This window comes from Oncorhynchus gorbuscha, linkage group LG01 (assembly GCF_021184085.1).
Source record: "Oncorhynchus gorbuscha isolate QuinsamMale2020 ecotype Even-year linkage group LG01, OgorEven_v1.0, whole genome shotgun sequence".
Classification (NCBI taxonomy): domain Eukaryota; kingdom Metazoa; phylum Chordata; class Actinopteri; order Salmoniformes; family Salmonidae; genus Oncorhynchus; species Oncorhynchus gorbuscha.
In genome coordinates, this window is record NC_060173.1 from 62,785,197 (window position 1) to 62,810,212 (window position 25,016).

The following is a 25,016-nucleotide window of genomic DNA, read 5'->3' on the forward strand; positions in this document are numbered from 1 at the left end:
GGGGTTGCTATGGGGTTGTCAAGTGGTTGCCATGGAGACAGAGCAGTGGTGAGGTGATTTGTTGATGGATGCTGGAAGGTGGACCACCGAAGCACAGAATGGATGTGGACACTACTTTCTCCGACAAACAGCCTTGTAACCCTGCCCAGGTACTACGTTCTCTCACACAGGACCCTGTCCTCACTGCCTTTGATGATGTACCTTTTCTGATCGTTCTCCTTATTTCTCTGTTCCAGTTGCCATTATATCACTATCGCTTCAAATCCAAACACATTCCTACACATTAATTACTCAACGAATAAACACGTTTTTACAGAAAACAAAGCCAGAGCACAGAAAGACAGCTGCTTAGTTCATACTGAACATGCTCTTGCACGCACGCAGGAAAGCACACTCACACACATGTACACACAAACACAGTGTCAATATCATGCTTGATCTGCTGTGAAATCTCCGGTGTATTAATCCCTGTGGGACAGTTTGCTTTCCCCTGAGTAGGTTGGATTGTTTGTGTGTGTGTGTGTGTGTGTTAGAGTTTATGATTCACAGCCTTATACACCTGAGCACAAAGAAGCACCGCAACATATAGAAAGAGAGAGAGATGAGGGAGAGCTGGTATGATAGCAGAATATAAGAGAATACAGCTGTTGCAATAAACACACACACACTTTCCCTCAGATTCCGATTAGGAAGCCTAACCATAATATGCATGGGAATATCATCCGTGACTGTGCACAACACTGTGTCATCTGCCCTATGAATACACACACACACAGACAAGGAGAGAGCAAGCAAGGGGAAAATATGGAAAGAGAGAGAGAGATGGGTAGGGAGAGCGAGATAGAGAGAGTTACCAGCTGCCAGCTCTATCCAGAAGGGGGCTCAACCTAACATGCACCTTTCACTAATCCCACTCTCTGTTTGTCCCTAAGTACCTCTCCCACCAACACTTGGCTTCCCGCATCACTCTCTCTCCCCCTCCCACCTACTACCTCTTCTCTCTCCAACTCTCTCTTTTCATTACCCCCTCTCGCTCTCTTTTACTACATCCACTGCAATCCCAGTGCTTTGATGCTACTGAAGTGGAACGAAAGAGAGAGAGAAAAAGAGAGACAGGGGAGGGAGAGAGAGAGGGAGAGAGATAGATGAGAGGGTTGAGAGGGAGAGAGAGCGGGAGAGAGAAAGAAAGCAGCACCTCTTCAGAGAGTCAGTTAACACACACACAAGTAATTATATACACAATCTTACATACACTGATGCAAACCCTATATGTCTATGATTTTGTTTTGTTTTTGGTAAATAAAATAAAAATACTAAAATCACCAGGAACTGAGCTAAATTTAATTTAGGAAATATTTTCTTCAAGTATTCCCACAAATAAAAAAGAGACATTGCTCGTCCTAATATATATATATATATAATATAGTTGGAGCTAAGAACAAAAGTATTTTGCTACACCCGCAATAACATCTGCTAAATATGTGTGTGGCCAATAACATTTGATTTGATTTGCTGGGCAATGATTATACCTTCTGTGGATTTATAATTTAAGGGTGACTGTGTTTTACCTGAGGTAGAGAGAGAGGAGAACATGCAGGTGAAGAATCCCATCCAGATAGAAGAGGCAGAGGAGAGAAGAGAGAAAGAGGGTGAGAAAAAAACAAGATTTTGATACAGTGCAAATATACTATTTTCAAAATGGCTGATCGTCAATGTCCATTCACCACACGCTACAAAACCAGAAGTGTGGCCAAAACATCATGAAGCCGTAGACTATAAACAACTCAAATCAAATTTCAAATTATATAAATTATTATTGGTCAGAAACAACAATTCACAAATCTAGAAGTAAAATAAATATATATAAATATAAATATTAAGATGAGTAATGTCGGAGTGGCATTGACTAAATACAGTAGAATAGAATACAATATATATATACTGCTCCAAAAAATAAAGGGAACATTAAAATAACACATCCTAGATCTGAATGAATGAAATATTCTTATTAAATACTTTTTTCTTTACATAGTTGAATGTGCTGACAACAAAATCACACAAAAATGATCAATAAAAATCAAATTTATCAACCCATGGAGGCCTGGATTTGGAGTCACACTCAAAATTAAAGTGGAAAACCACACTACAGGCTGATCCAACTTTGATGTAATGTCCTTAAAACAAGTCCAAATGAGGCTCAGTAGTGTGTGTGGCCTCCACGTGCCTGTATGACCTCCCTACAATGCCTGGGCATGCTCCTGATGAGGTGGCAGATGGTCTCCTGAGGGATCTCCTCCCAGACCTGGACTAAAGCATCCCCCAACTCCTGGGCAGTCTGTGGTGCAACGTGGCGTTGGTGGATGGAGAGAGACATGATGTCCCAGATATGCTCAATTGGATTCAGGTCAGTAAATTTACCGATAGCCTAGCATAGCGTTATGCCTAGCTAGCAATATATCAACCGGGACAGGTTGCTTCTTAGTAGGAAAGAGAGAAACAATGGCCGCATTTGTCTTTTACGCACAAAACACTCTGAGAGACTCCAGTTGACCACTGACGCAATGTTGACGTTCAGGCTCATTTTTCAAAATAAAAGCCTGAAACTATGTATTGTGACACTAGACACCTTAGGGAAGCCATAGAAAAAGGAATCTGGTTGATATCTCATTCACTGCTAAATAGGGACGCATAAGAACGCAGAGATTTCTAAATAAGAGTCCCTTCCTGATTGGATTTTTCTCAGGCTTTCGCTTGCTATGTCAGTTCTGTTATACTCACAGATAATATTTTTACAGTTTTGGAAACTTTAGAGTGTTTTCTATCCTAAGGTGTCAATTATATGCATATTCTAGCATCTTGTCCTGACAAAATAGCCCGTTTACAAATGCTTGTCTTGCTTTGGCTGTAAAACATATATTCTGAGATGACAGGGTGATTAACAAAAGGCTAAGCTGTGTTTCAATATATTTCACTTGTAATTTCATGAATATGAATATTTTCTATTAATATTTATGCCCGTTGCGTTATGCTAATTATTGTGTCAGTTGATGACAACGCTCCCGGATCCGGGATGGGTAGGTTCAAGAGGTTTTAAAAAACCATACAACTCTATGCATATTCCATTGAGAAATGTACAAAAACAAATTTAATGGAAGAACTGTGCAGATGCAATTAAGCAATTAAGCAATAATACCTGAGAGGCCATAATATATTTGGCTTTGCCACATGGCTAAGACCATGTCACAGTTCCTAACACATAGATTCAAGTGTGTTATTGGTTTATACAACGGGTTATCAGCATTAAGACGCAATATTCTTTCCCAACCTATACATTTTTTTAACGTTATTCTACATTCGCTAACACTAGTTTTAGGCGTTCTCTAGTCGTTAGTTCTATTCGTATTGACTGCCATGTAAAGCAAAGCTTACCCCAAGCACTGTGTCGTGATGTGACTTGCATTAATCTGATGACTGTTATTTATTCAATCCACTATGTTTAATTGTTACCTGGTTAATTAAGTAATATAACAGTTAACTCATTAGGAATTTGGGGCACCACAGAATAAGTTGTTTAACGAGTTGCCATCTCCTGAATTAAACTCAAGAATATATAAGTTATACAGTATATATAACTTAACAGTGACTTTTTAATGATTACCTCGTTTCTGTTCTCATTCTGACTTGAGAACGTCGTCACCAAAGAGACTGTATGACATACCCCAACCAGAAGCCATGGATTACAGGCAACATTTGCACTGTACTAAAGGGTAGAGCTGCCGCTTTCAAGGAGCGGAACTCTAACCCAGAGGCTTATAAGAAATCCCACTATGCTCTCCAACGAACCATCAAACAGGCAAAGCATCAATACAGGACTAAGATTGAATCGTACTACGGCTACGTACTACGGCTCTGACGCTCGACGGACATTGCAGGGCTTGCAAACTATTACAGACTACAAAGGGAAGCACAGCGGAGAGCTGCCCAGAGACACAAACCTACCAAACGAGCTAAATAACTTCTATGCGTGCTTCGAGGCAAGCAACACTTAAACATGCATGAGAGCATCAGTTGTTCCGGATGACAGTGTGATCACGCTCTATGCAGCCAATGTGAGTAAGACCTTTAAACAGGTCAACATTCACAAGGCCGCTGAGCCAAACGGATTACCAGGACGTGTACTCCGAGCATGAGCTGACAAGTGTCTTCACTGACATTTTCAACCTCTCCCTGTCTGAGTCTGTAAAAACAACATGTTTCAAGCAGACCACCATAGTCCCTGTACCCAAGAACACTAAGGTAACCTGCCTAAATGTCTACTAACCCGTAGCAGTCAGATCTGTAGCCATGAAATGCTTCGAAAGGCAGGTCATGGTTCACATCAACACCACTATCCCAGAAACCCTAGGACCCACTCCAATTTGCATACCGCACCAACAGATCCACAAATTATACAATCTCAGAACCTCAAAAGGTTTTACAGCTGCACCATCAAGAACATCCTGATGGGTTGCATCACCGCCTGGTATGGTAACTGCTCGGCCTCTGACCGCAAGGCACTACAGAGGGTAGTGCGTACGGCCAAGTACATCACCGGGGCCAAGCTTGCTGCCATCCAGGACCTCTATACCAGATGGTGTCAAAAGAAGGCCCTAAAAATTGTCAAAGACTCCAGCCACCCTAGTCATAGAGGGTTCTCTCTGCTACCGCACTGCAAGCAGTACCGGAGCACCAAGTCTAGGTCCAAGAGGATTCTAAACAGCTTCTACCGCCAAGCCATAATACCCCTGAACAGCTAATCAAATGGCTACCCAGACCATTTGCACCCCCCCCACACACACACACATGCTGATGCTACTTACTGTTATCATCTATGCATATCCACTTTAATAATTTCCTCAACTACCTCGACACCGCTGCCCCACACATTGACACATTGGCTCTGTACCCGTACCCTCTGTCTATAGCCCCGCTATTGTTATTTACTGCTGCTCTTAATGACTTATTTTGCTTATCTCTTTTTTGTATTTTCCTAAAACTGCATTGGTGGTTAAGGGTTTGTAGGTAAGGATTTCACTGTAAGGTTTACACCTGTTGTATTCGGCGCATGTGACAAATACAATTTGATTTGATTTTGATTTGATATATCAGTAAACGTCGGCAAAAAAGCATAATTAAATTGTTGCCAGCAGCAACGTTACAGTCACCAACGCTCTGGATAACATGAAAACAGCCTAACCAGGTCTGCTAGGGCGAGTTAAAATGTCCAAGCGGGGACGTTCTCTCATTATGTGTCTGGAAGTAGCTAGCAAGCTAGCCGTTGTGAGGTCAGAACGTTCGGATCAACCCTACTTATCGTCCAACATTCTGGCAGCGAAATGCTCTGAATTTACGAACGGACAATATGACAGCACAGTTGCTGTCACCAACACTCTGGATAACGTAACAGACTAACCAGCTCTGCTAAGGCGAGTAAAGTTCTGTGAGCTGTTCTCTCATTTGTGTCTGGAAGTAGTTAGCAAGTTAGCTTGGGTGCTGTTGTTAGTACAGAATGCTCGGATAAACCCTTACAGATGGGTGGGGCTAAAGCTTAAGAGGGTCTGAACGATGCTGAATGGGTGTAGACAAAGAAGGGCTCTCTAGTAGAAGGGCTCTCGCTCCTGTCTCAGCCTCCAGTATTAATGCTTCAGTAGTTTATGTGTCGGGGGCTAGGGTCAGTTTGTTATATCTGGAGTACTTCTCCTGTCCTATTCGGTGTCCTGTGTGAATTTAAGTGTGCTCTCTCTAATTCTCTCTTTCTTTCTCTCTCTCGGAGGACCTGAGCCCTAGGACCATGCCTCAGGACTACCTGACATGATGACTCCTTGCTGTCCCCAGTCCACCTGGCCGTGCTGCTGCTCCAGTTTCAACTGTTCTGCCTTATTATTATTGGACCATGCTGGTCTTTTATGAACATTTTAACATCTTGGCCATGTTCTGTTATAATCTCCATCCGGCACAGCCAGAAGAGGACTGGCCACATAGCCTGGTTCCTCTCTAGGTTTCTTCCTAGGTTTTGGCCTTTCTAGGGAGTTTTTCCTAGCCACCGTGCTTCTACACCTGCATTGCTTGCTGTTTGGGGTTTTAGGCTGGGTTTCTGTACAGCACTTTGAGATATCAGCTGATGTACGAAGGGCTATATAAATAAATTGGATTTGATTCTAGTAGTAGTACCAAAACATTACAAGGTCCTTTTCTCAAAACTGAGTTTACAAGTTTATCAACTTTCAAAGCAAAATAACTTTCCCATTGTTCCTGAGCTGTTGTCACGCCCTGGTCTTAGTATTCTGTGTTTTCTTTATTATTTTGGTTAGGCCAGGGTGTGACATGGGTTTATTTTGTGGTGTGTTTTGTCTTGGGGTTTTTCGTAGGTTTTGGGATTTTGGCTTAATGCGGTTTTCTAGCATTGTCTATGGCTGTCTGAAGTGGTTCTCAATCAGAGGCAGGTGTTTATCGTTGTCTGATTGGGAACCATATTTAGGCAGCCATATTATTTGAGTGTTTCGTGGGTGATTGTTCCTGTCTCTGTGTTTGTTTGCACCAGATAGGCTGTATAGGTTTTCACGTTACGGTTTTTGTATTGTTAGTTTTTTCATCGTCATTAAACATGTATCAAGAATACCACGCTGCATTTTGGTCCGACTCTCCTTCACCGCAAGAAAACCGTAACAGCTGTAGTGTATGATATACCATTTTGTAGCTCTGAGTCTCTACTTTTATCGAATGTAAAAAACACAATTTAAAATTTTGTTTTAAGAATGCCATACCAAGGATCATTTAGCTATTTGATTTTGATTTTTTGGGGGCGGGGGTCTCCTGGCCTGACAAACACAGCTCTAGCTCAGTCACCTTTCACCGCAAATGCGGAAGTGCGACATAGACAGATCTGTAGGATTGAGATACATGTATCTCTGGCTTAAACTGACAACTTTTGATGGGATTTGGTTTTTATGCTAATTTGACTTACACGGGGGCACGGACATCGGCCTGATGTTAAAAGAGGCGAACATGTAGAAATAGGTGGGGCTTATGACTTTGTGGCTGTGGAAACTAGTGATGATTTAGAATTCGCTTGACCCGAGTTACTGACCTGACGACACAACGGTAACGTGTGTTATGTGAAAAGTTGTATAAATAAATAGCCGGTATGATAAACTAGTAGGTTAATTACCCAGACAAGCAGATACAAGCGGTTGAGTCATTTTGGTTGTGAAGTGCATTATCAAAAAGCGTTGTCCTTTATAACAAAATGCAATTCACCACTTGACTGTCTATTGTATCAACATGTCACAGGCCCTCCCAGTCAATACCACCTCATAAGAAGTATATTGTTTATGAAGATTGCTTGCTGCAGTTGTTTTAGAGATGTCCAGTTTGCAACCGTACATGCGTCATAGAGAATACCAGCAAGGGGAAACTCAACATCACGCAGACATGCCCTCACCTTGAGAGTTCCTATAATTGGAACAGGGAGGACACTTGAATCAGGTTGGTGACATTTTACCTGGTCAAAGGTCGAAACAGTTTAGGGTTTTGTCCCAATTCACCTTCATAACCAAGCCTGGTGGAGCCGGCGTGATTTCTGCGTTTACCATTCTATTTCACTTCATACCATGAAATCTAATCATAACAACCATTGATAATGTAATCATCGCTTTGTGTATGTGTTTGTGTGTGACTGACAGGTATCTTTGATGAGGGTCCAGCTGATCTACGATGCCATGCCCATCAATGCTGCTTGCCTGCTCACCAATGGTCGACGATGGGGAGAAAATGTTGAAACTTCAACATATTGTTTGTTTGTCAGATATCACCTATCCTAACCAGGGGTTGGAACCTGTTCAGGAACAGAACCAAAAACCAGAAAATAAGTACATTTTTCAAGGAACAGAAATGGAACCGGGAACAAAATTGATCCATACGGTTCCGGAACAAAAACGTTATTTTAAAAACACGGGAACCGGTTAATAACATTATTTTACATTCCAAGGACATTTTTCTAGTCCCTCAGTCACTCAGAAACTTATTCCAGTGTACGCCTGCAAGCTGAAAATCTTTGCCAGTGTGTGTGCGTGTTTAGGCTACCTGCCTCTCCAAAGCATTGGCTAAGGTACTGACGATACAAGCTGATTCAGAAGAGAGTGAGAGATATTTCTTTATTAGCTAGAGTGAGAATGAATTAACTTGTTCAATGCTAGATAAGGATACTATAGGCCTAGTTTTCACGTTTCACGTTGCATTTTTATTTGTGGTGCCGCTCTGCGCACACAAGCTTGTTCGCTAGCTAGCTCAAAGGATATTCAAAGTTCCATAGAAGTTGCTCCTCCTAGGTATAATTCGGTGGACCTAATTCAGATAATGCATGTCATAACAAGATGCCCAGTGCTTCAAGCCTCCTCCTCATGCATGTAAATAACTAGCTTGCCAGCTCTATCAACACTGATTAGTGAAGTAATTTAATAAGCTAAATATTTAAAAATATATATATTTTACAGTTTAAAAAAGGAACAGAAAAGCACAATATAAACCGGTTCTTTTACAGGGTTTGAACCAGTTCAGAACTTTATTTTACTAGTCTGATCAGTGCAACAGGACAAAAAACAATGTTTTCGTTCACAACGAAACTATTGGAAAATAGTTTTGGTTCCAACCCTGATCCTAACTGCCATTGGTAATAAAAAAAGTGACTGTGTACAGTATGTGTTCACAGATGCATCTATGGATCCAACACTTGGAGACTTGCAAGATGATCTGCTGGAATCCTGACTGACAGACAGGCTTGATACTGACGTCCCTGAATGGAGAGAGACCTGGCACTCAACACATCCACAATGTTGGATTGAAAGTGATTATTACAGCCAGCTCACCCGTGATACAAGTCAGTATTCGACTCAATGTCTGAGGACGTCGGGAGATGACGTGGAAACCAGCCACAAGGGGCAACAGTGAGTGCTGTTACCTTCAAGTAGGTTTCGGTTTTGCTAGGTAATAGTGGAAAGGGATGGTGGATGGGCGTAAGCATCTGCTTCTGATTCCACAGGTTTGAATACAGCGATAAAAAGTAGTAGATATTTTTGTTTTATTTGCAGTTAATGCCTGAACTTAACCTGGAATTTTACCCTGGGAGAATCTAGCCTTGTTTTCATCATGCCTGAGGCATTTCTATGACATAATTGCCCAGGAGGAAAGCAGGTCAGGGCTTTGTGCACTGAATGCTGCACCCTATGACGGTTTCCAGTGTATTGATGGGGATTCATTACTAAATATACAAGCATACCCTTTTTTGGGGGGGTGGGGGGGTGCTTCATGCTCTGGCCCCCGTCTCTCCCCCAAGGTGGGCTTTTTTGAAAAGGAGGAGGACACGAACAATAATTATTTGGGCAAAACTGAAAAAACTGTCCAGAAGCAATGGCTTCAAGTGATTCCTCCCCCACTACAGCTCTGTTGCTAGGCCACCTGAGGTGAAGAGCATGACCTGAATCCGAAGCCTGATTGGTTATGAGAGAGGCTAAGGTGTGTCCCACTGAACAACAGAGACTACTACTGTGCCACACACACACAGTGAAGAAGAATAATCACTCACCATGGAAACACAGAACTTTGAGCAATAACACAACTGGACTATATTGGCCTGGGAAGGCTAACAGAGGGTCTAATGGCACCAATTACCTGCACTGGCTTTCAGGCCCAAATTAGACTTGAGGGTAGGAAGTTTGTGTGTGTGATGAGCACCATTAGGGCCTAAGAGTTGGGCTAATTGGTTAAAATGGTGTCCTTATAATGATGGGGGGGCTGGAGGAGTGGAGAGGGGGGGGGGGGGGGGGGGTGACAGACACACACACACAGCTTATCCAAAGACCATTCCAGTGGAGGGCTTCATTAACACTGCTTAACCACAAAAGGTGTGTGTATGTGTGACTGTGTGAGTGACTAGTTGTTTGTTAGTTTGTGTATGTAAGAGAAAGTGCATGGCATACATAATTAAGCACATGTCTCATGACAGACAATATTTAGTCTAGTGTTCCAATATTACTGTGTTTGTAAAACACACATACACACACACACAGCGACAAAGCTTGTCCTCTGCTCAGTCATTGTGTTTCATGGAGCACAGTATTTAATTGTTTTCAATTAAAATCTGTATTTTTATGCAAATGTGAAAAGGTAAGTGAGGAATGCAATTTGGAATCAGTTCCATGTATAATGGCAAATTATCACACCTGCATAATTATGTCAGGTGTGTGTGTGTGTGCCTTGTGTGCATTTGTTACCTGAAGCGTTAGTATGAGTTTGTGTGGAGACTTTTTTAAATGTTTGTGTGTGATATGCATAGTTGTATGAATAATATGCAGTCTGTTTGAACATTATGAAGTGAATTGTTTGTATGTGATGCGTATAAGTGTGTGTTTGTGCAGGAGGCCATGGGAGTCACTGACTAGTGCTAATGTGTCACGACTTCCGCTGAAGTCGGCCCTTCTCCTTGTTCGGGTGGTGTTCGGCGGTCGTCTTCACTGGCTTTCTAGTCACCATCGAGCCATGTTTCAGTTTTGTTTTGTCTGTATTACACACACACACCTGGTTTCTATTACATATCACATTCCTTATTTAACCCTCTGACATACATTCCTGTTCTGTCCGTGATTGTTTATGTCGATAGTGGTTGTGTTTTGTGCTAGTGTTTTTTGTATGTTCCTATTTGGAATCTTTCTTGATATTTTGAGTAAACTCAATTATGTTACTCAATACCTGTGTCCTGCGCCTGACTCCGCTATAACTCTGCACCCAATCGCTGACATAATGTAAATTACACCGACTAGCACTGTTCCATAGCTCCCTTTCTTCAACAGTCCACACACACACAATTCCATACAACCCCACTGTATCCGCGAGTACTTTCCCCCCACCTCTAACCATTATATTCAATGCCTTAAAGGGGTCACATGCTTCCCATCCAAAACATTTTGGAAGAGTTTGTGCATATAGACATTTGTGAATTTTTTGTTTGTTTTGGGTAAGTTTTTTTGGGGGTTGTTCTGGCAGTAGCCAAAGTCTACACCACTTCATCGGTCATTGGTCAACAGTAGGGATTCTTCCGTAAAGTCTTGGTTGTCATGGACAAACAGTACTATTTACGCTTTTTTCAAATTTTTCAAGCGAAGGTCTTTCTTTTAAGGAAGTATGAGAACATGCTGGCGCCTTTAGTTTGCATCCTTAATGGCACCCTATTTCCTATATAGTGCACTCATAACACTCATAACCTGTTGCTTTATGAATACAGCTCCAAGCCTAAATGTATATCTTTTGAATTCAACCTGTATATATCCAGGTTGGAGTTTGATAGGGCTCTGGTCAAAAGTAGTGCACTATATAAGGAATAGTGTGCAATTTGGGAAATACTGTAACCCTTCATTTTGCAGCATGGTAATTGCTAGGTAATAGCTAAGTAAATACCCAGGAACAAAAAGTAAATACATAGTAACTATTTAGTCCCAAACGTACTTGCTAGGAACCAAGCAAATAAGTACTACATACAGTTCTTGGTAAATACAAAGTAACTAAATGTAATTATTATATAGTATATTGTTTGTCCCAAAGGTTAGTATTTAGAACCTTATAAGTACTTACTATGTAAATACCTAGTCACAATATGATATTTTATTTATTTATTATCACATAAACACCGTCAGGTCAATCATCCTGACATTGTTATTCTCTTACGTGATTTCTAAGTACTTTGCCTTTAGTTACCATGTATGTTTGCATTAAAAAGTAAAAACCGTCTGCCCTCGGTTGCAACACTCACTACTGAGGTCCAAACTGCCTCTCTGGAAGCAACGTCAGCAGAATAATTGTTCATCGGGAGCTTCATGAAATGTGTTTCCATGGCCAAGCAGCAACACACAAGCCTAAGATCACAATGTGCAATGCCAAGCATCGGCTAGAGTGGTGTAAAGCTTGGCGCCATTAGACTCTAGAGCAGTGGAAACTTGTTGTCTGGAATGATGAATCAGGCTTCACTGTCTGGCAGTCCAATGGATGAATCTGGCAGATGCCAGGAGAACACTGCCTGCCCCAATACATAGTGGCAATTGTAAAGTTTGTGGACGAGAAATAATGGCCTGGGGCTGTTTTTCATGGTTCTGGCTAGGCCCCTTAGTTCCGGTGAAGGGAAATCTTAATGCTAGAGCATATAATGACATTCTAGATGATTCTGTGTTTCCATCTTTGCGGCAACAGTTTGGAGAAGGACTTTTACTGTTTCAGCATTGCAATGCCCCCATGCAAAAAGCAAGATCCATACAGAAGATTTGTCGAGATCGGTGTGGAAGAACTTGACTGTCCCTGCACAGAGCCCTGACCTCAAGCTCATTGAACATCTTTGGGATGATTTGGAACGCCGACTGCAATCCAGGCCTAATCACCCAACATCAGTGCCCGACCTCACTAATGCTCTTGTGGCTTAATGGAAGCAAGTCCCCGCAGCAATGTTCCAACATCTAGTGGAAAGCCTTCCCAGAAGAGTGGAAGCTTTTATAGCAGCAAAGGGGGGGACCAACTTCATATTCATGCCCATGATTGTGGAATTTACAAGCAGGTGTCCACATACTTTTGAGTGTGCAAAGCTGTCATCAAGGCAGATGGTGGCTACTTTGAGTTCTTCATCACTTTTTTATGATTCCATATGTGTTTTTCATAGTTTGTCTTCACTATTATTCTACAATGTAGAAAATAGCAAAAATAAAGAAAACCCTGGAATCAGTAGGTGGGTCGAAACTTTTGACTGGTACTGTATATGCACATAGAAATGATATGATTGTATAGCCCACTAATACAATGTGCTTCTCCTTCAACTAGCTAGTTAACTGTGGTTGATTTTTAATAAATAAACCTTTGCTCTCAAGTTGTGTGCTTGAGAGTGGATCACTTTGTTATATTGTACTGTAATAAACTTGAAAGTATTTGGTATTTACATGGTATTAGCAACAGCTTCATTTTACAGCCCTCTTTACCCCGTAAGTGTTAAGGTGGTATCATGTGACAACAGGGTAAGATCACGGAAATATTTGCTGTCGTCTTCGTGGGATATACTGTACCTGGAATCTACCTGGAAACAGACACCACTTCACAGCCCTGTTACAAAATACATGCAACTGCCAAAACAAAAGGAAACACCAACATAAAGTGTGTTAATAAGGAATTGGCCCACCACGGGCCAGAAAACAGCTTCAATGCACCTTGGCATAGACTCTACAAAAGTCTGTAACTCTATCGGAGGGATGAGACACCATTCTTCCATGAGAATTCCATCATTTGGTGTTTTGGTTAACCTAACAGGTTAATGGAGGTGGAAAACGCTGCCCAGTCACCTCTCATGAATCTTACAAAATCTCTGTCTCTGACAATTCCTAACATTTTTCCATGAGGCATAGTCTTAAAACAAGTTTGCTGCAATTCTACACATTTTGCCATGAGATGTCAATTTTTGCAATTTTATGACTAATTTCCTGCAATTCTACACATTTTTCCATAGGGGGGGGCGTTTGCAGATTATAATATATCGGCGTGAGACTGACTAACATAATCAATGAGGGCCCCCTGGCCGGCAATTTGACCATGATAATTAAGTTGAAATAGCTGGCCGCTAGGCTAACTTAACAATCAAAAACATTTTTGCTGACATGGGCTAATTGAGTGACTAACAGTGAATGACATAACAAGAGAAAATGCTGACACAACCACATTTCCAAATTGCACCTTGTGTATTCTACTATTCTAACTTGCAACAGTAAGTTGAGACCCCGACTGATCTGAGGGCCTTCATAACGAGGCTGGCAGTTGCCCATCCCTGGTTGACATAATTTTCATGCTCATCAAACCATTCAGTAAACACTTGTGCACTGTGGATGGGCATTGTCATCCTATGGGGCATAGCCATGGCAGCAAAAATAATAGCATGCCCAGCGTTTCCCATACTGTTTATGTCCCTAAACATGATGGGATGTTAATTGCTCAGGAACCACACTTCAGTGTAAGCACCTGCTTTCAATACAATATAGTTTGTATTCCTCATTTACTTAAGTGTTTCCATTATTTTGGCAGTTACCTGTACATACCTAGTAAGCACTGGTGCATCAATTGACTCTAAGCACTATAATTTTTATTTTTATTTGATTTATTTCACCTTTATTTAACCAGGTAGGCTAGTTGAGAACAAGTTCTCATTTACAACTGCGACCTGTCCAAGATAAAGCATAGCAGTGTGAACAGACAGCAACACAGAGTTACACATGGAGTAAACAATAAAAAAGTCAATAACACAGTAGAATATAACATTTAAAAAAATAGTCGATATACATTGTGTGCAAAAGGCATGAGGAGGTAGGCGAATAATTACAATTTTGCAGATTAACACTGGAGTGATAAATGATCAGATGGCCATGTGCAGGTAGAGATACTGGTGTGCAAAAGAGCAGAAAAGTAAATAAATAAAAACAGTGGGGATGAGGTAGGTAAATTGGGTGGGCTATTTACCAATGGACTATGTACAGCTGCAGCGATCGGTAAGCTGCTCAGATAGCAGATGTTTAAAGTTGGTGAGGGAGATAAAAGTCTCCAACTTCAACGATTTTTGCAATTTGTTCCAGTCACAGGCAGCAGAGAACTGGAAGGAAAGGCGGCCAAATTAGGTGTTGGCTTTAGGGATGATCAGTGAGATACACCAACTGGAGCGCGTGCTACGGGTGGGTGTTGCCATCATGACCAGTGAACTGAGATAAGGCGGAGCTTTACCTAGCATGTGCTTGTAGATGACCTGGAGCCAGTGGGTCTGGCGACGAATATGTAGCGAGGGCCAGCCGACTACATACAGGTCGCAGTGGTGGGTGGTATAAGGTGCTTTAGTAACAAAGCGGATGGCACTGTGATAAACTGCATCCAGTTTGCTGAGTAGAGTATTGGAAGCCATTTTGTAGATGACATCGCCAAAGTCGAGGATTGGTAGGATAGTTAGTTTTACTAGGGTAAGTTTGGCGGTGTGAGTGAAGGAGGCTTTGATGCGAAATAGAATGCCGATTCTAGATTTGATTTTGGATTGGAGATGTTTTATACGAGTCTGGAAGGAGAGTTTACAGTCTAGTCAGACACCTAGGTACTTATAGATGTCCACATATTCTAGGTCGGAACCATCCAGGGTGGTGATGCTAGTCGGGCGTGCGGGTGCAGGCAGCAAACGGTTGAAAAGCATACATTTGGTTTTACTAGCGTTTAAGAGCAGTTGGAGGCCACGGAAGGAGTGTTGTATGGCATTGAAGCTCGTTTAGAGGGTAGATATCACAGTGTCCAAGGAAGGGACAGAAGTATACAGAATGGTGTCGCCTGCGTAGAGGTGGATCAGGGAATCGCCTGCAGCAAGAGCAACATCATTGATATATACAGAGAAAAGAGTCGGCCCGAGAATTGAACCCTGTGGCAACCCCATAGAGACTGCCAGAGGACCGGACAACATGCCCTCCGATTTGACACACTGAACTCTGTCTGCAAAGTAGTTGGAGAGCCAGGCAAGGTAGTCATTAGAAAAACTGAAGCTACTGAGTCTGACGATAAGAATATGGTGATTGACAGAGTCGAAAGCCTTGGCCAGGTCGATGAAGACGGCTGCACAGTACTGTCTTTTATCGATGCCGGTTATGATATCGTTTAGTACCTTTAGCGTGGCTGAGGTGCACCCGTGTTTTTTTGTGCTGGTCGAGGGCTGTCAGGTCTGGAGTGAACCAGGGGCTAAATTTGTTCTTAGTTCTGCATTTTTTGAACGGAGCATACTTATCTAAGATGGTGAGGAAGTTACTTTTAAAGAATGACCAGGCATCCTCAACTGACAGGATGAGGTCGATATCCTTCCAGGATACCCGTGCCAGGTCGATTAGAAAGACCTGATCACAGAAGTGTTTTGGGGAGCGTTTGACAGTGATTATGGGTGGTCGTTTGACTGCGGGCCCGTAGCGGATACAGGCAATGAGGCAGTGATCTCTGAGATCCTGATTGAAGACAGCGGAGGTGTATTTAGAGGGCCAGTTGGTCAGGATAACGTCTATGAGGGTGCCCTTGTTTACATATTTAGGGTTGTACCTGGTGGGTTCCTTGATGATTTGCATGAGATTGAGGTCATCTAGCTTAGATTGTAGGACTGCCGGGGTGTTAAGCATATCCCAGTTTAGGTCACCTAACAGAACAAACTCTGAAGCTAGATTGGGGGCGATCAATTCACAAATGGTGTCCAGGGCACAGCTGGGAGCTGAGGGGGGTCGGTAGCAGGCGGCAACAGTGAGAGACTTATTTCTGGAGAGATTCATTTTTAAAATTAGAAGTTCGACCTGTTTGGATATGGACCTGGAAAGTATGACATTGCTAAAGCAGTGAGTAAAACAAACTTAGGGAGGAGGCTTCTGATGTTGACATGCATGAAACCAAGGCTTTGTCGATCACAGAAGTCAACAAATGAGGGTGTCTGGGGACATGCAGGGCCTGGGTTTACCTCCACATCACCCGCAGAACAGAGGGTAGGAGTAGAATGAGGGTGCGGCTAAACGCTATCAAAACTGGTCGCCTAGAGCGTTGGGGACAAAGAATAAAAGGAGCAGATTTCTGGGCATGGTAGAATATATTCAGGGCATAATGCGCAAACAGGGGTATGGTGGGGTGCGGGTACAGCGGAGGTAAGCCCAGGCACTGGGTGATGATAAGAGAGGTTGTATCTCTGGACATGCTGGTTGTAATGGGTGAGATCACCCCATGTGTGGGACGTGGGACAAAGGAGGTATCAGAAGTATGAAGAGTGGAACTAGGGGTCCATTGTAAACTAAAACAATGATAACTAACCTGAACAACCGTATACAGGCAGTTATACTGAACAGGCAGGAAACCCACTGTTCCTAGGCTGTCATTGAAAATAAGAATTTGTTGTTAACTGTCTTGCCTAGTTAAATAAAGGTAAAATAAAAATGGCATATTGACATTTGAGAGAGACATACAGCGAGGCATAAAGTTATTTTTTTATTTTTTTTATTTTACCTTTATTTAACCAGGTAGGCAAGTTGAGAACAAGTTCTCATTTACAACTGCGACCTGGCCAAGATAAAGCAAAGCAGTTCGACAGATACAACGACACAGAGTTACACATGGAGTAAAACAAACATACAGTCAATAATACAGTATAAACAAGTCTATATACAATGTGAGCAAATGAGGTGAGAAGGGAGGTAAAGGCAAAAAAGGCCATGGTGGCAAAGTAAATACAATATAGCAAGTAAAACACTGGAATGGTAGTTTTGCAATGGAAGAATGTGCAAAGTAGAAATAAAAATAATGGGGTGCAAAGGAGCTAAATAAATAAATAAATTAATTAAATACAGTTGGGAAAGAGGTAGTTGTTTGGGCTAAATTATAGGTGGGCTATGTACAGGTGCAGTAATCTGTGAGCTGCTCTGACAGTTGGTGCTTAAAGCTAGTGAGGGAGATAAGTGTTTCCAGTTTCAGATATTTTTGTAGTTCATTCCAGTCATTGGCAGCAGAGAACTGGAAGGAGAGGCGGCCAAAGAAAGAATTGGTTTTGGGGGTGACTAGAGAGCTATACCTGCTGGAGCGTGTGCTACAGGTGGGAGATGCTATGGTGACCAGCGAGCTGAGATAAGGGGGGACATTACCTAGCAGGGTCTTGTAGATGACATGGATCCAGTGGGTTTGACGACGAGTATGAAGTGAGGGCCAGCCAACGAGAGCGTACAGGTCGCAATGGTGGGTAGTATATTTTGGGCTTTGGTGACAAAACGGATTGCACTGTGATAGACTGCAACCAATTTGTTGAGTAGGGTATTGGAGGCTATTTTGTAAATGACATCGCCAAAGTCGAGGATTGGTAGGATGGTCAGTTTTACAAGGGTATGTTTGGCAGCATGAGTGAAGGATGCTTTGTTGCGAAATAGGAAGCCAATTCTAGATTTAACTTTGGATTGGAGATGTTTGACATGGGTCTAGAAGGAGAGTTTACAGTCTAACCAGACACCTAAGTATTTGTAGTTGTCCACGTATTCTAAGTCAGAGCCGTCCAGAGTAGTGATGTTGGACAGGCGGGTAGGTGCAGGTAGCGATCGGTTGAAGAGCATGCATTTAGTTTTACTTGTATTTAAGAGCAATTGGAGGCCACGGAAGGAGAGTTGTATGGCATTGAAGCTTGCCTGGAGGGTTGTTAACACAGTGTCCAAAGGGCCGGAAGTATACAGAATGGTGTCGTCTGCGTAGAGGTGGATCAGAGACTCACCAGCAGCAAGAGCAACCTCATTGATGTATACATAGAAGAGAGTCGGTCCAAAAATTGAACCCTGTGGCATCCCCATAGAGACTGCCAGAGGTCTGGGCAGCAGACACTCTGATTTGACACACTGAACTCTATCAGAGAAGTAGTTGGTGAACCAGGCGAGGCAATCATTTGAGAAACCAAGGCTGTCGAGTCTGCCAATGAGGATGTGGTGATTGACAGAGTCGAAAGCCTTGGCCAGATCAATGAATACGGCTGCACAGTAATGTTTCTTATCGATGGCGGTTAAGATATCGTTTAGGACCTTGAGCGTGGCTGAGGTGCACCCATGACCAGCTCTGAAACCAGATTGCATAGCCTAGAAGGTATGGTGAGATTCGAAATGGTTGGTAATCTGTTTGTTGACTTGGCTTTCGAAGACCTTAGAAAGGCATGGTAGGATAGATATAGGTCTGTAGCAGTTTGGGTCAAGAGTGTCCCCCCCTTTGAAGAGGGGGATGAACGCAGCTGCTTTCCAATCTTTGGGAATCTCAGACGACACGAAAGAGAGGTTGAACAGGCTAGTAATAGGGGTGGCAACAATTTCGGCAGATCATTTTAGAAAGAAAGGGTCCAGATTGTCTAGCCCCGGCTGATTTGTAGGGGTCCAGATTTTGCAGCTCTTTCAGAACATCAGCTGAATGGATTTGGGAGAAGTAGAAATGGGGAAGGCTTGGGCGAGTTGCTGTTGGGGGTGCAGTGCTGTTGACCAGGGTAGGAGTAGCCAGGTGGAAAGCATGGCCAGCCGTAGAAAAATGCTTATTGAAATTCTCAATTATGGTGGATTTATCAGTGGTGACAGTGTTTCCTATCTTCAGTGCAGTGGGCAGCTGGGAGGAGGTGTTCTTATTCTCCATGGACTTTACAGTGTCCCAGAACTTTTTTGAGTTAGTGTTGCAGGAAGCAAATTTCTGCTTGAAAAAGCTAGCCTTGGCTTTTCTAACTGCCTGTGTATAATGGTTTCTAGCTTCCCTGAACAGCTGCATATCACGGGGGCTGTTCGATGCTAATGCAGAACGCCATAGGATGTTTTTGTGTTGGTTAAGGACAGTCAGGTCTGGGGAGAACCAAGGGCTATATCTGTTCCTGGTTCTAAATTTCTTGAATGGGGCATGTTTATTTAAGATGGTTAAGAAGGCATTTTAAAAATTATCCAGGCATCCTCTACTGACGGGATGAGATCAATATCCTTCCAGGATACCCCGGCCAGGTTGATTAGGAAGGCTTGCTCGCTGAAGTGTTTCAGGGAGCGTTTTACAGTGATGAGTGGAGGTCGTTTGACCGCTTACCCATTACGGATGCAGACAATGAGGCAGTGATCGCTGAGATCTTGGTTGAAGACAGCAGAGGTGTATTTAGAGGGGAGGTTGGTTAGGATGATATCTATGAGGGTGCCCGTGTTTAAGGCTTTGGGGAGGTACCTGGTAGGTTCATTGATCATTTGTGTGAGATTGAGGGCATCAAGTTTGGATTGTAGGATGGCTGGGGTGTTAAGCATGTTCCAGTTTAGGTCGCCTAGCAGCACGAGCTCTGAAGATAGATGGGGGGCAATCAGTTCACATATGGTGTCCAGAGCACAGCTGGGGGCAGAGGGTGGTCTATAGCAGGCGGCAACGGTGAGAGACTTGTTTTTAGAGAGGTGGATTTTTAAAAGTAGAATTTAAAATTGTTTGGGTACAGACCTGGATAGTAGGACAGAACTCTGCAGGCTATCTTTGCAGTAGATTGCAACACCGCCCCCTTTGGCAGTTCTATCTTGTCTGAAAATGTTGTAGTTTGGAATTAAAATTTCTGAATTTTTGGTGGTCCTCCTAAGCCAGGATTCAGACACAGCTAGAACATCCGGGTTGGCAGAGTGTGCTAAAGAAGTGAATAGAACAAACTTAGGGAAGAGGCTTCTAATGTTAACATGCATGAAACCAAGGCTATTACGGTTCCAGAAGTCGTCAAAAGAGAGCGCCTGGGGAATAGGAGTGGAGCTAGGCACTGCAGGGCCTGGATTCACCTCTACATCGCCAGAGGACCATAGGAGGAGTAGAATAAGGGTGCGGCTAAAAGCAATAAGAATTGGTCATCTAGAACATCTGGAACAGAGAGTAAAAGGAGGTTTCTGGGGGCGACAAAGTGTACAGACAAAGGTATGGTAGGATGTGAATACAGTGGAGGTAAACCTAGGTATTGAGTGATGAAGAGAGCGATAGGTGTTGATTGGGAGAGAGAGCTAAAACAACAGGTGAGACAACAACAGCTAATCAGCTAACACAACAACAGCAGGTAAAATGGCGATGACTAGGCAGAGAGGGTCGGATTAACTACACACAGAGCCTGAGTTTGCGGCAGGGGCCGACAGATAAAAAATAAATAAACAGAATGGAGTACCGTGATTAATGGGCAGTCCAGTAGGCATCAGCAATGTAGCCAAGTGATCATAGTGTCCAGGGGGCAGCAGTACATGGAACAGGGGAGCCCCACTATGCTAGCGACACAGCGTTTAATGTTCGTAGCGTCTGCTACGAGGCACAGCGGATGGAGTATTCGTCGGCAGACCAGTCGTGGTGGTGCGGCGGGGCGCCATGTTGACAGAGAATCCAAGCCAGATGGCGAGGTATTGTGGAGTTTAGTTTGCTAGCCGGGAGATGTGCCTGGCTCATGGCTAACTGGTGCAAGCTTCGTGGCAGTGGTGTTACCCACTATATCTAATCGGTAGCAGCGGTGATCTGGTGCCAAGGTCCAGAGTTTACAGCAAGGATCCGGTGGAGTTTTGGGCTCTAGCCGTGTATGAGTGGGGTTCGGGTGAACAGCTGAGTAGGCCGGGAGGTGAGCCTCAGGGAATAGCTTCGGTACTAGGTGCCACAGTGAGTGAAAGCTAGCTGTGAGCTAGCTCGCTAGCTGCAAGCTAGCTGTGAAGATCAGAAGTAGTGGTCCAGGGATTACGGCAGGAATCCGCCGTTGTTGTGGAGAGACAGTCCGATATTGGTAGACAGGCGAGTATTGTCCAGGCTAAAAACATGACTGGTATCTGTGCAGAAGGTAAAAGCCGCTAGCAGTGGTTAACAATGACTAAATAGCTTGTAGCTAATTAGCTGGTTAGCTTCTGGAGATTCTTGAATGTGTTCTAAAATTGAAAATAATAGCAATCACATTGGGTGAGGCAGGTTACCGGAAGGTATAATCGAATTTTAAAAAATCGAGAAGAGATTGAAAAAGTACACGAGAGGACAAAACAAACACGTCTTCACTGTTACGCCATATTGGAATACAATTGCACAGAGAGTCCATGCAACTTATTATGTGACTTGTTAAGCACATTTGTGACCGACCGGCTCAAAGCGGTCTTATGTAGCAAAATTTGCAATGTGTTTTTTTTACATTCAATAAAAGTAGAGACTCAGAGCTATAAAATGGTATATCATAGACTGCAGTTGAGGAACAATGGGAAAGTAATTATGCTTTTAAATTTGATTAACTTGTAAACTCACTTTTAAGAAAATGCTGTTTGAATGTTTTGGTACTACTACTGGAGAGCCCTTCTTTGTTTACACCCATTCAACATTGTTCACTCCCTCTTTATCCTCAGTTATCTATTTAAGGGTTGATCTGAGCGTTCTGTACTAACGACAGCAGTCAAGCACCTAAGCTAACTTGCTAGCTACTTCCAGACACAAATTACAGAACAGCTCACTGAATATTACTCGCCATGGTAGAGCTGGTTAGGCTGTTACGTTATCCAGAGCATTGGTGATTGCAACTGTGCTGTCAGATTGAGAGTGTTTCGCTCTCAGAGAGTTTATAGAGCACACTGGATGCTCTGGCCAATGAGTAGGATTGATGCGAACGTTCTGACCTCATAACGGCAGTCAAGCTAATTGTGTAACATTGGCTAGCGTGCTAGCTACATCCAGAAACAAATGAGAGAACACCCCAATCTGACCATTTTACTTGCTCTAGCAGAGCTGGTTAGGTTGTTTTCATGTTATTCAGAGTGTTGGTGACAGTAAATGTGCTGCTGGCAACAATTTAATTATACATTTTTGCCAACGTCTATTGACAACGGCCATATTCAACAGGTGTTCATAAATTCATCAGTTATTCTGCTCTCTGGCACACGAGAATGTAGATGGTCAGACTGAATTCACGAATGCACCTGGAATGGTGTCTTGCTTAGTGGAGTCTTTTGTTAAGTAAACAATGAACCAGCTAGGTAAACAATGAACCATAATACCAACCCATGACGTTTACTACCCTGCATGAATCTGCAGGCTGCAAACCAACCAGGTTCAACGTTAACTAGCTAACGTTAGGCTATAACTAGCCAAGCAAATTACTCTGAGCTATGAATAATAAGAACATACACGTAACGTTAGCTACTGAGCCAGCCAGATAACATTAACTAGCGAGCTAACAGTAGACTAACTTGAAATGAAAATGACTTTGTCAAAATGTAATATCTGAAAATGTAGCTCGCTAGACTATCTTACCCGTAATAGTCATGGTTGGATGCTTCTCCCTGTCACGGATGCCTTAGTTTTAAGATGTAATCCAGAGACAGGTGTGTTCTCCATCTCCTTAGTTATCAAACTCTAATTCCACTGATTTCAAAAATTGGAAAGTGGAGAGCAAAACTTATGCAGAACTACTAAGCAATATATTTTTTAAAAAAGTTGAGATAGACAGGATTATCTACACATACTAACCAGCTAAAATAGACAGAAGCGTGCTATATGGTAGATCAATCCAAACTCATCTCTCGGCATGTCCAGCCCAGTCATTATCTCAGCCATTTATGGCTAGAGGAAAGGTTGCTGACTTTTTCTGTGGCTAAACCAACTAGGCTCGTAATTTAACAATTTCATTCGTATTTACAGGAGGCATATCTGTTTGTTATTAAGGCACATGAAAGTTCACATGTTCAAGAAGGCATTTCTTCTTAAAAAAAACGCATTTTGATTAAAAACAATATTATGTTCAAATGGTTCTCGTGTGAGGTAGTGACTATATGCCTAGTTTCCTGAAAGGGGTCACATTTTTGCCTCTGAACGTACAGTATTTAGGCTTGCCATAACAAAGGGGTTGAATACTTATTAACTCAAGACATTTCAGCTTTTAAAAAAAGAAAATTGTAACAATTTCTAAAAACACAATTTCACTCTGACATTGTGGGGTATTGTGTGAAAATCTATTTACATTTAATACATTTTAAATTCAGGTTGTAACACAATAAAATGTGGGAAAAGTCAAGGGGTGTGAATGCTTTCTGAAGGCACTGTAGGTGTTCATTCTTAGTTGATAATAGTTAATGCTCTCCTATTCCTTTTACTCCTCTGTGAACAGCATTGACATAGATTCATGAGCATTCCTGTCATTGAAAACAACATAAAATACCCCAAGAATTTCATTCACAATTTCAACATTTCCTCCACCAACAAGAATGATGTTTTATTTAATAAATGTTGTGTGTACACACTCCAAGTTTGCTTCTCTGGCCTGCAGAGTGAATTTAAATGCTCCTCTGTCCTTTGCAGTTGAGTCTTATGCAGGTTTTGGTCCGCAATAGCTCACTTTTAATTCACAAAATGTACAATTACACCCTTGTTGATTTGATTGTTAAACGCAATGCACTTTAGAGCTCCTTTAATGCTTTAAAAGACGATGATTTGTGTCAGAATATTGAACCATTTTGCATTGAAATTAGCAAGTTCAGCATTTTAGATGTGTTTAAAAATGTCATCCCATTTTGTCCTCTTTAATTGCATTTAAACATGCAGATCATTTAGTTGTGTTCCATTAATGCATTTCATTTATACATTAGACCTACCATTAGATATTTGATTAGATTACATTGCGCAGAGGATCTCAGTGTTTTCCAAACTCAAACTCCTTAATTATTTTCACAGGACTGTGTTATGAATTTTGTTCACAAGTTTATAAAACATTACTATTAGAAGCACATTTGCACTTCTCTAATATGCTGTGCTAATGGACCATTTCAGGTTGTCAGTCATGTGCACCTCGAGGAACTTGAAGCTTTTCACCTTCTCCACTGCGTCCCTGTCAATGTGCATGGTGGTGTGTTCTCTCTCTCAAGTCCACGATCAGCTTCTTCGTTTTGTTGACATTGAGAGAGATATTATTTTCCTGTCACAAATTCACCAGGGACCTCACCTCCTTCCTGTAGGCTGTCTCATCATTGTTGGTAACAGGCCTACCACTGCTGTGTTGTCAGCAAACCTGATGATTGAGTTGGAGATGTGTGTGGCCACACAGTCATGGGTGAACAGGGTGTACAGGAGGGGCTGAGCACGCCCCCTTGTGGGACCCCCGTGTTGAGGATCAGCGGCGTAGTAGAGGTGTTGATGCTTACCTTCACCACCTGGGTTCAGCCTGTCAGGATGTCCAGGACCCAGTTGCACAGTGCAGGGTTCAGACCCAGGCCCCCGAGCCTAGTGATGAGCTTGGAGGGTGCTATGGTGTTGAAGGCTGAGCTCTCAGTCCTCGTGAGGGTTTTGCACCGTGGCTGCCTTTCCCTTTATAATCCATGATTGTCTGGAGTCCCTGCCACATACGTCTAGTGTCTGAGCAGTTGAATTGTGAATCCACTTCATCCCTTACTGTCGTTTGGCCTCTTTTGTTG

General features: G+C 42.6%; 1 protein-coding gene across 4 annotated transcripts in view; it reads right to left on the reverse strand.

Annotated features, from left to right (window-relative positions):
* Positions 1-25,016, reverse strand: part of brsk2a (BR serine/threonine kinase 2a) — a 545,611-nt gene that overhangs the window by 306,003 nt on the left and 214,592 nt on the right. The gene's annotated exons all lie outside the window — the stretch shown is intronic.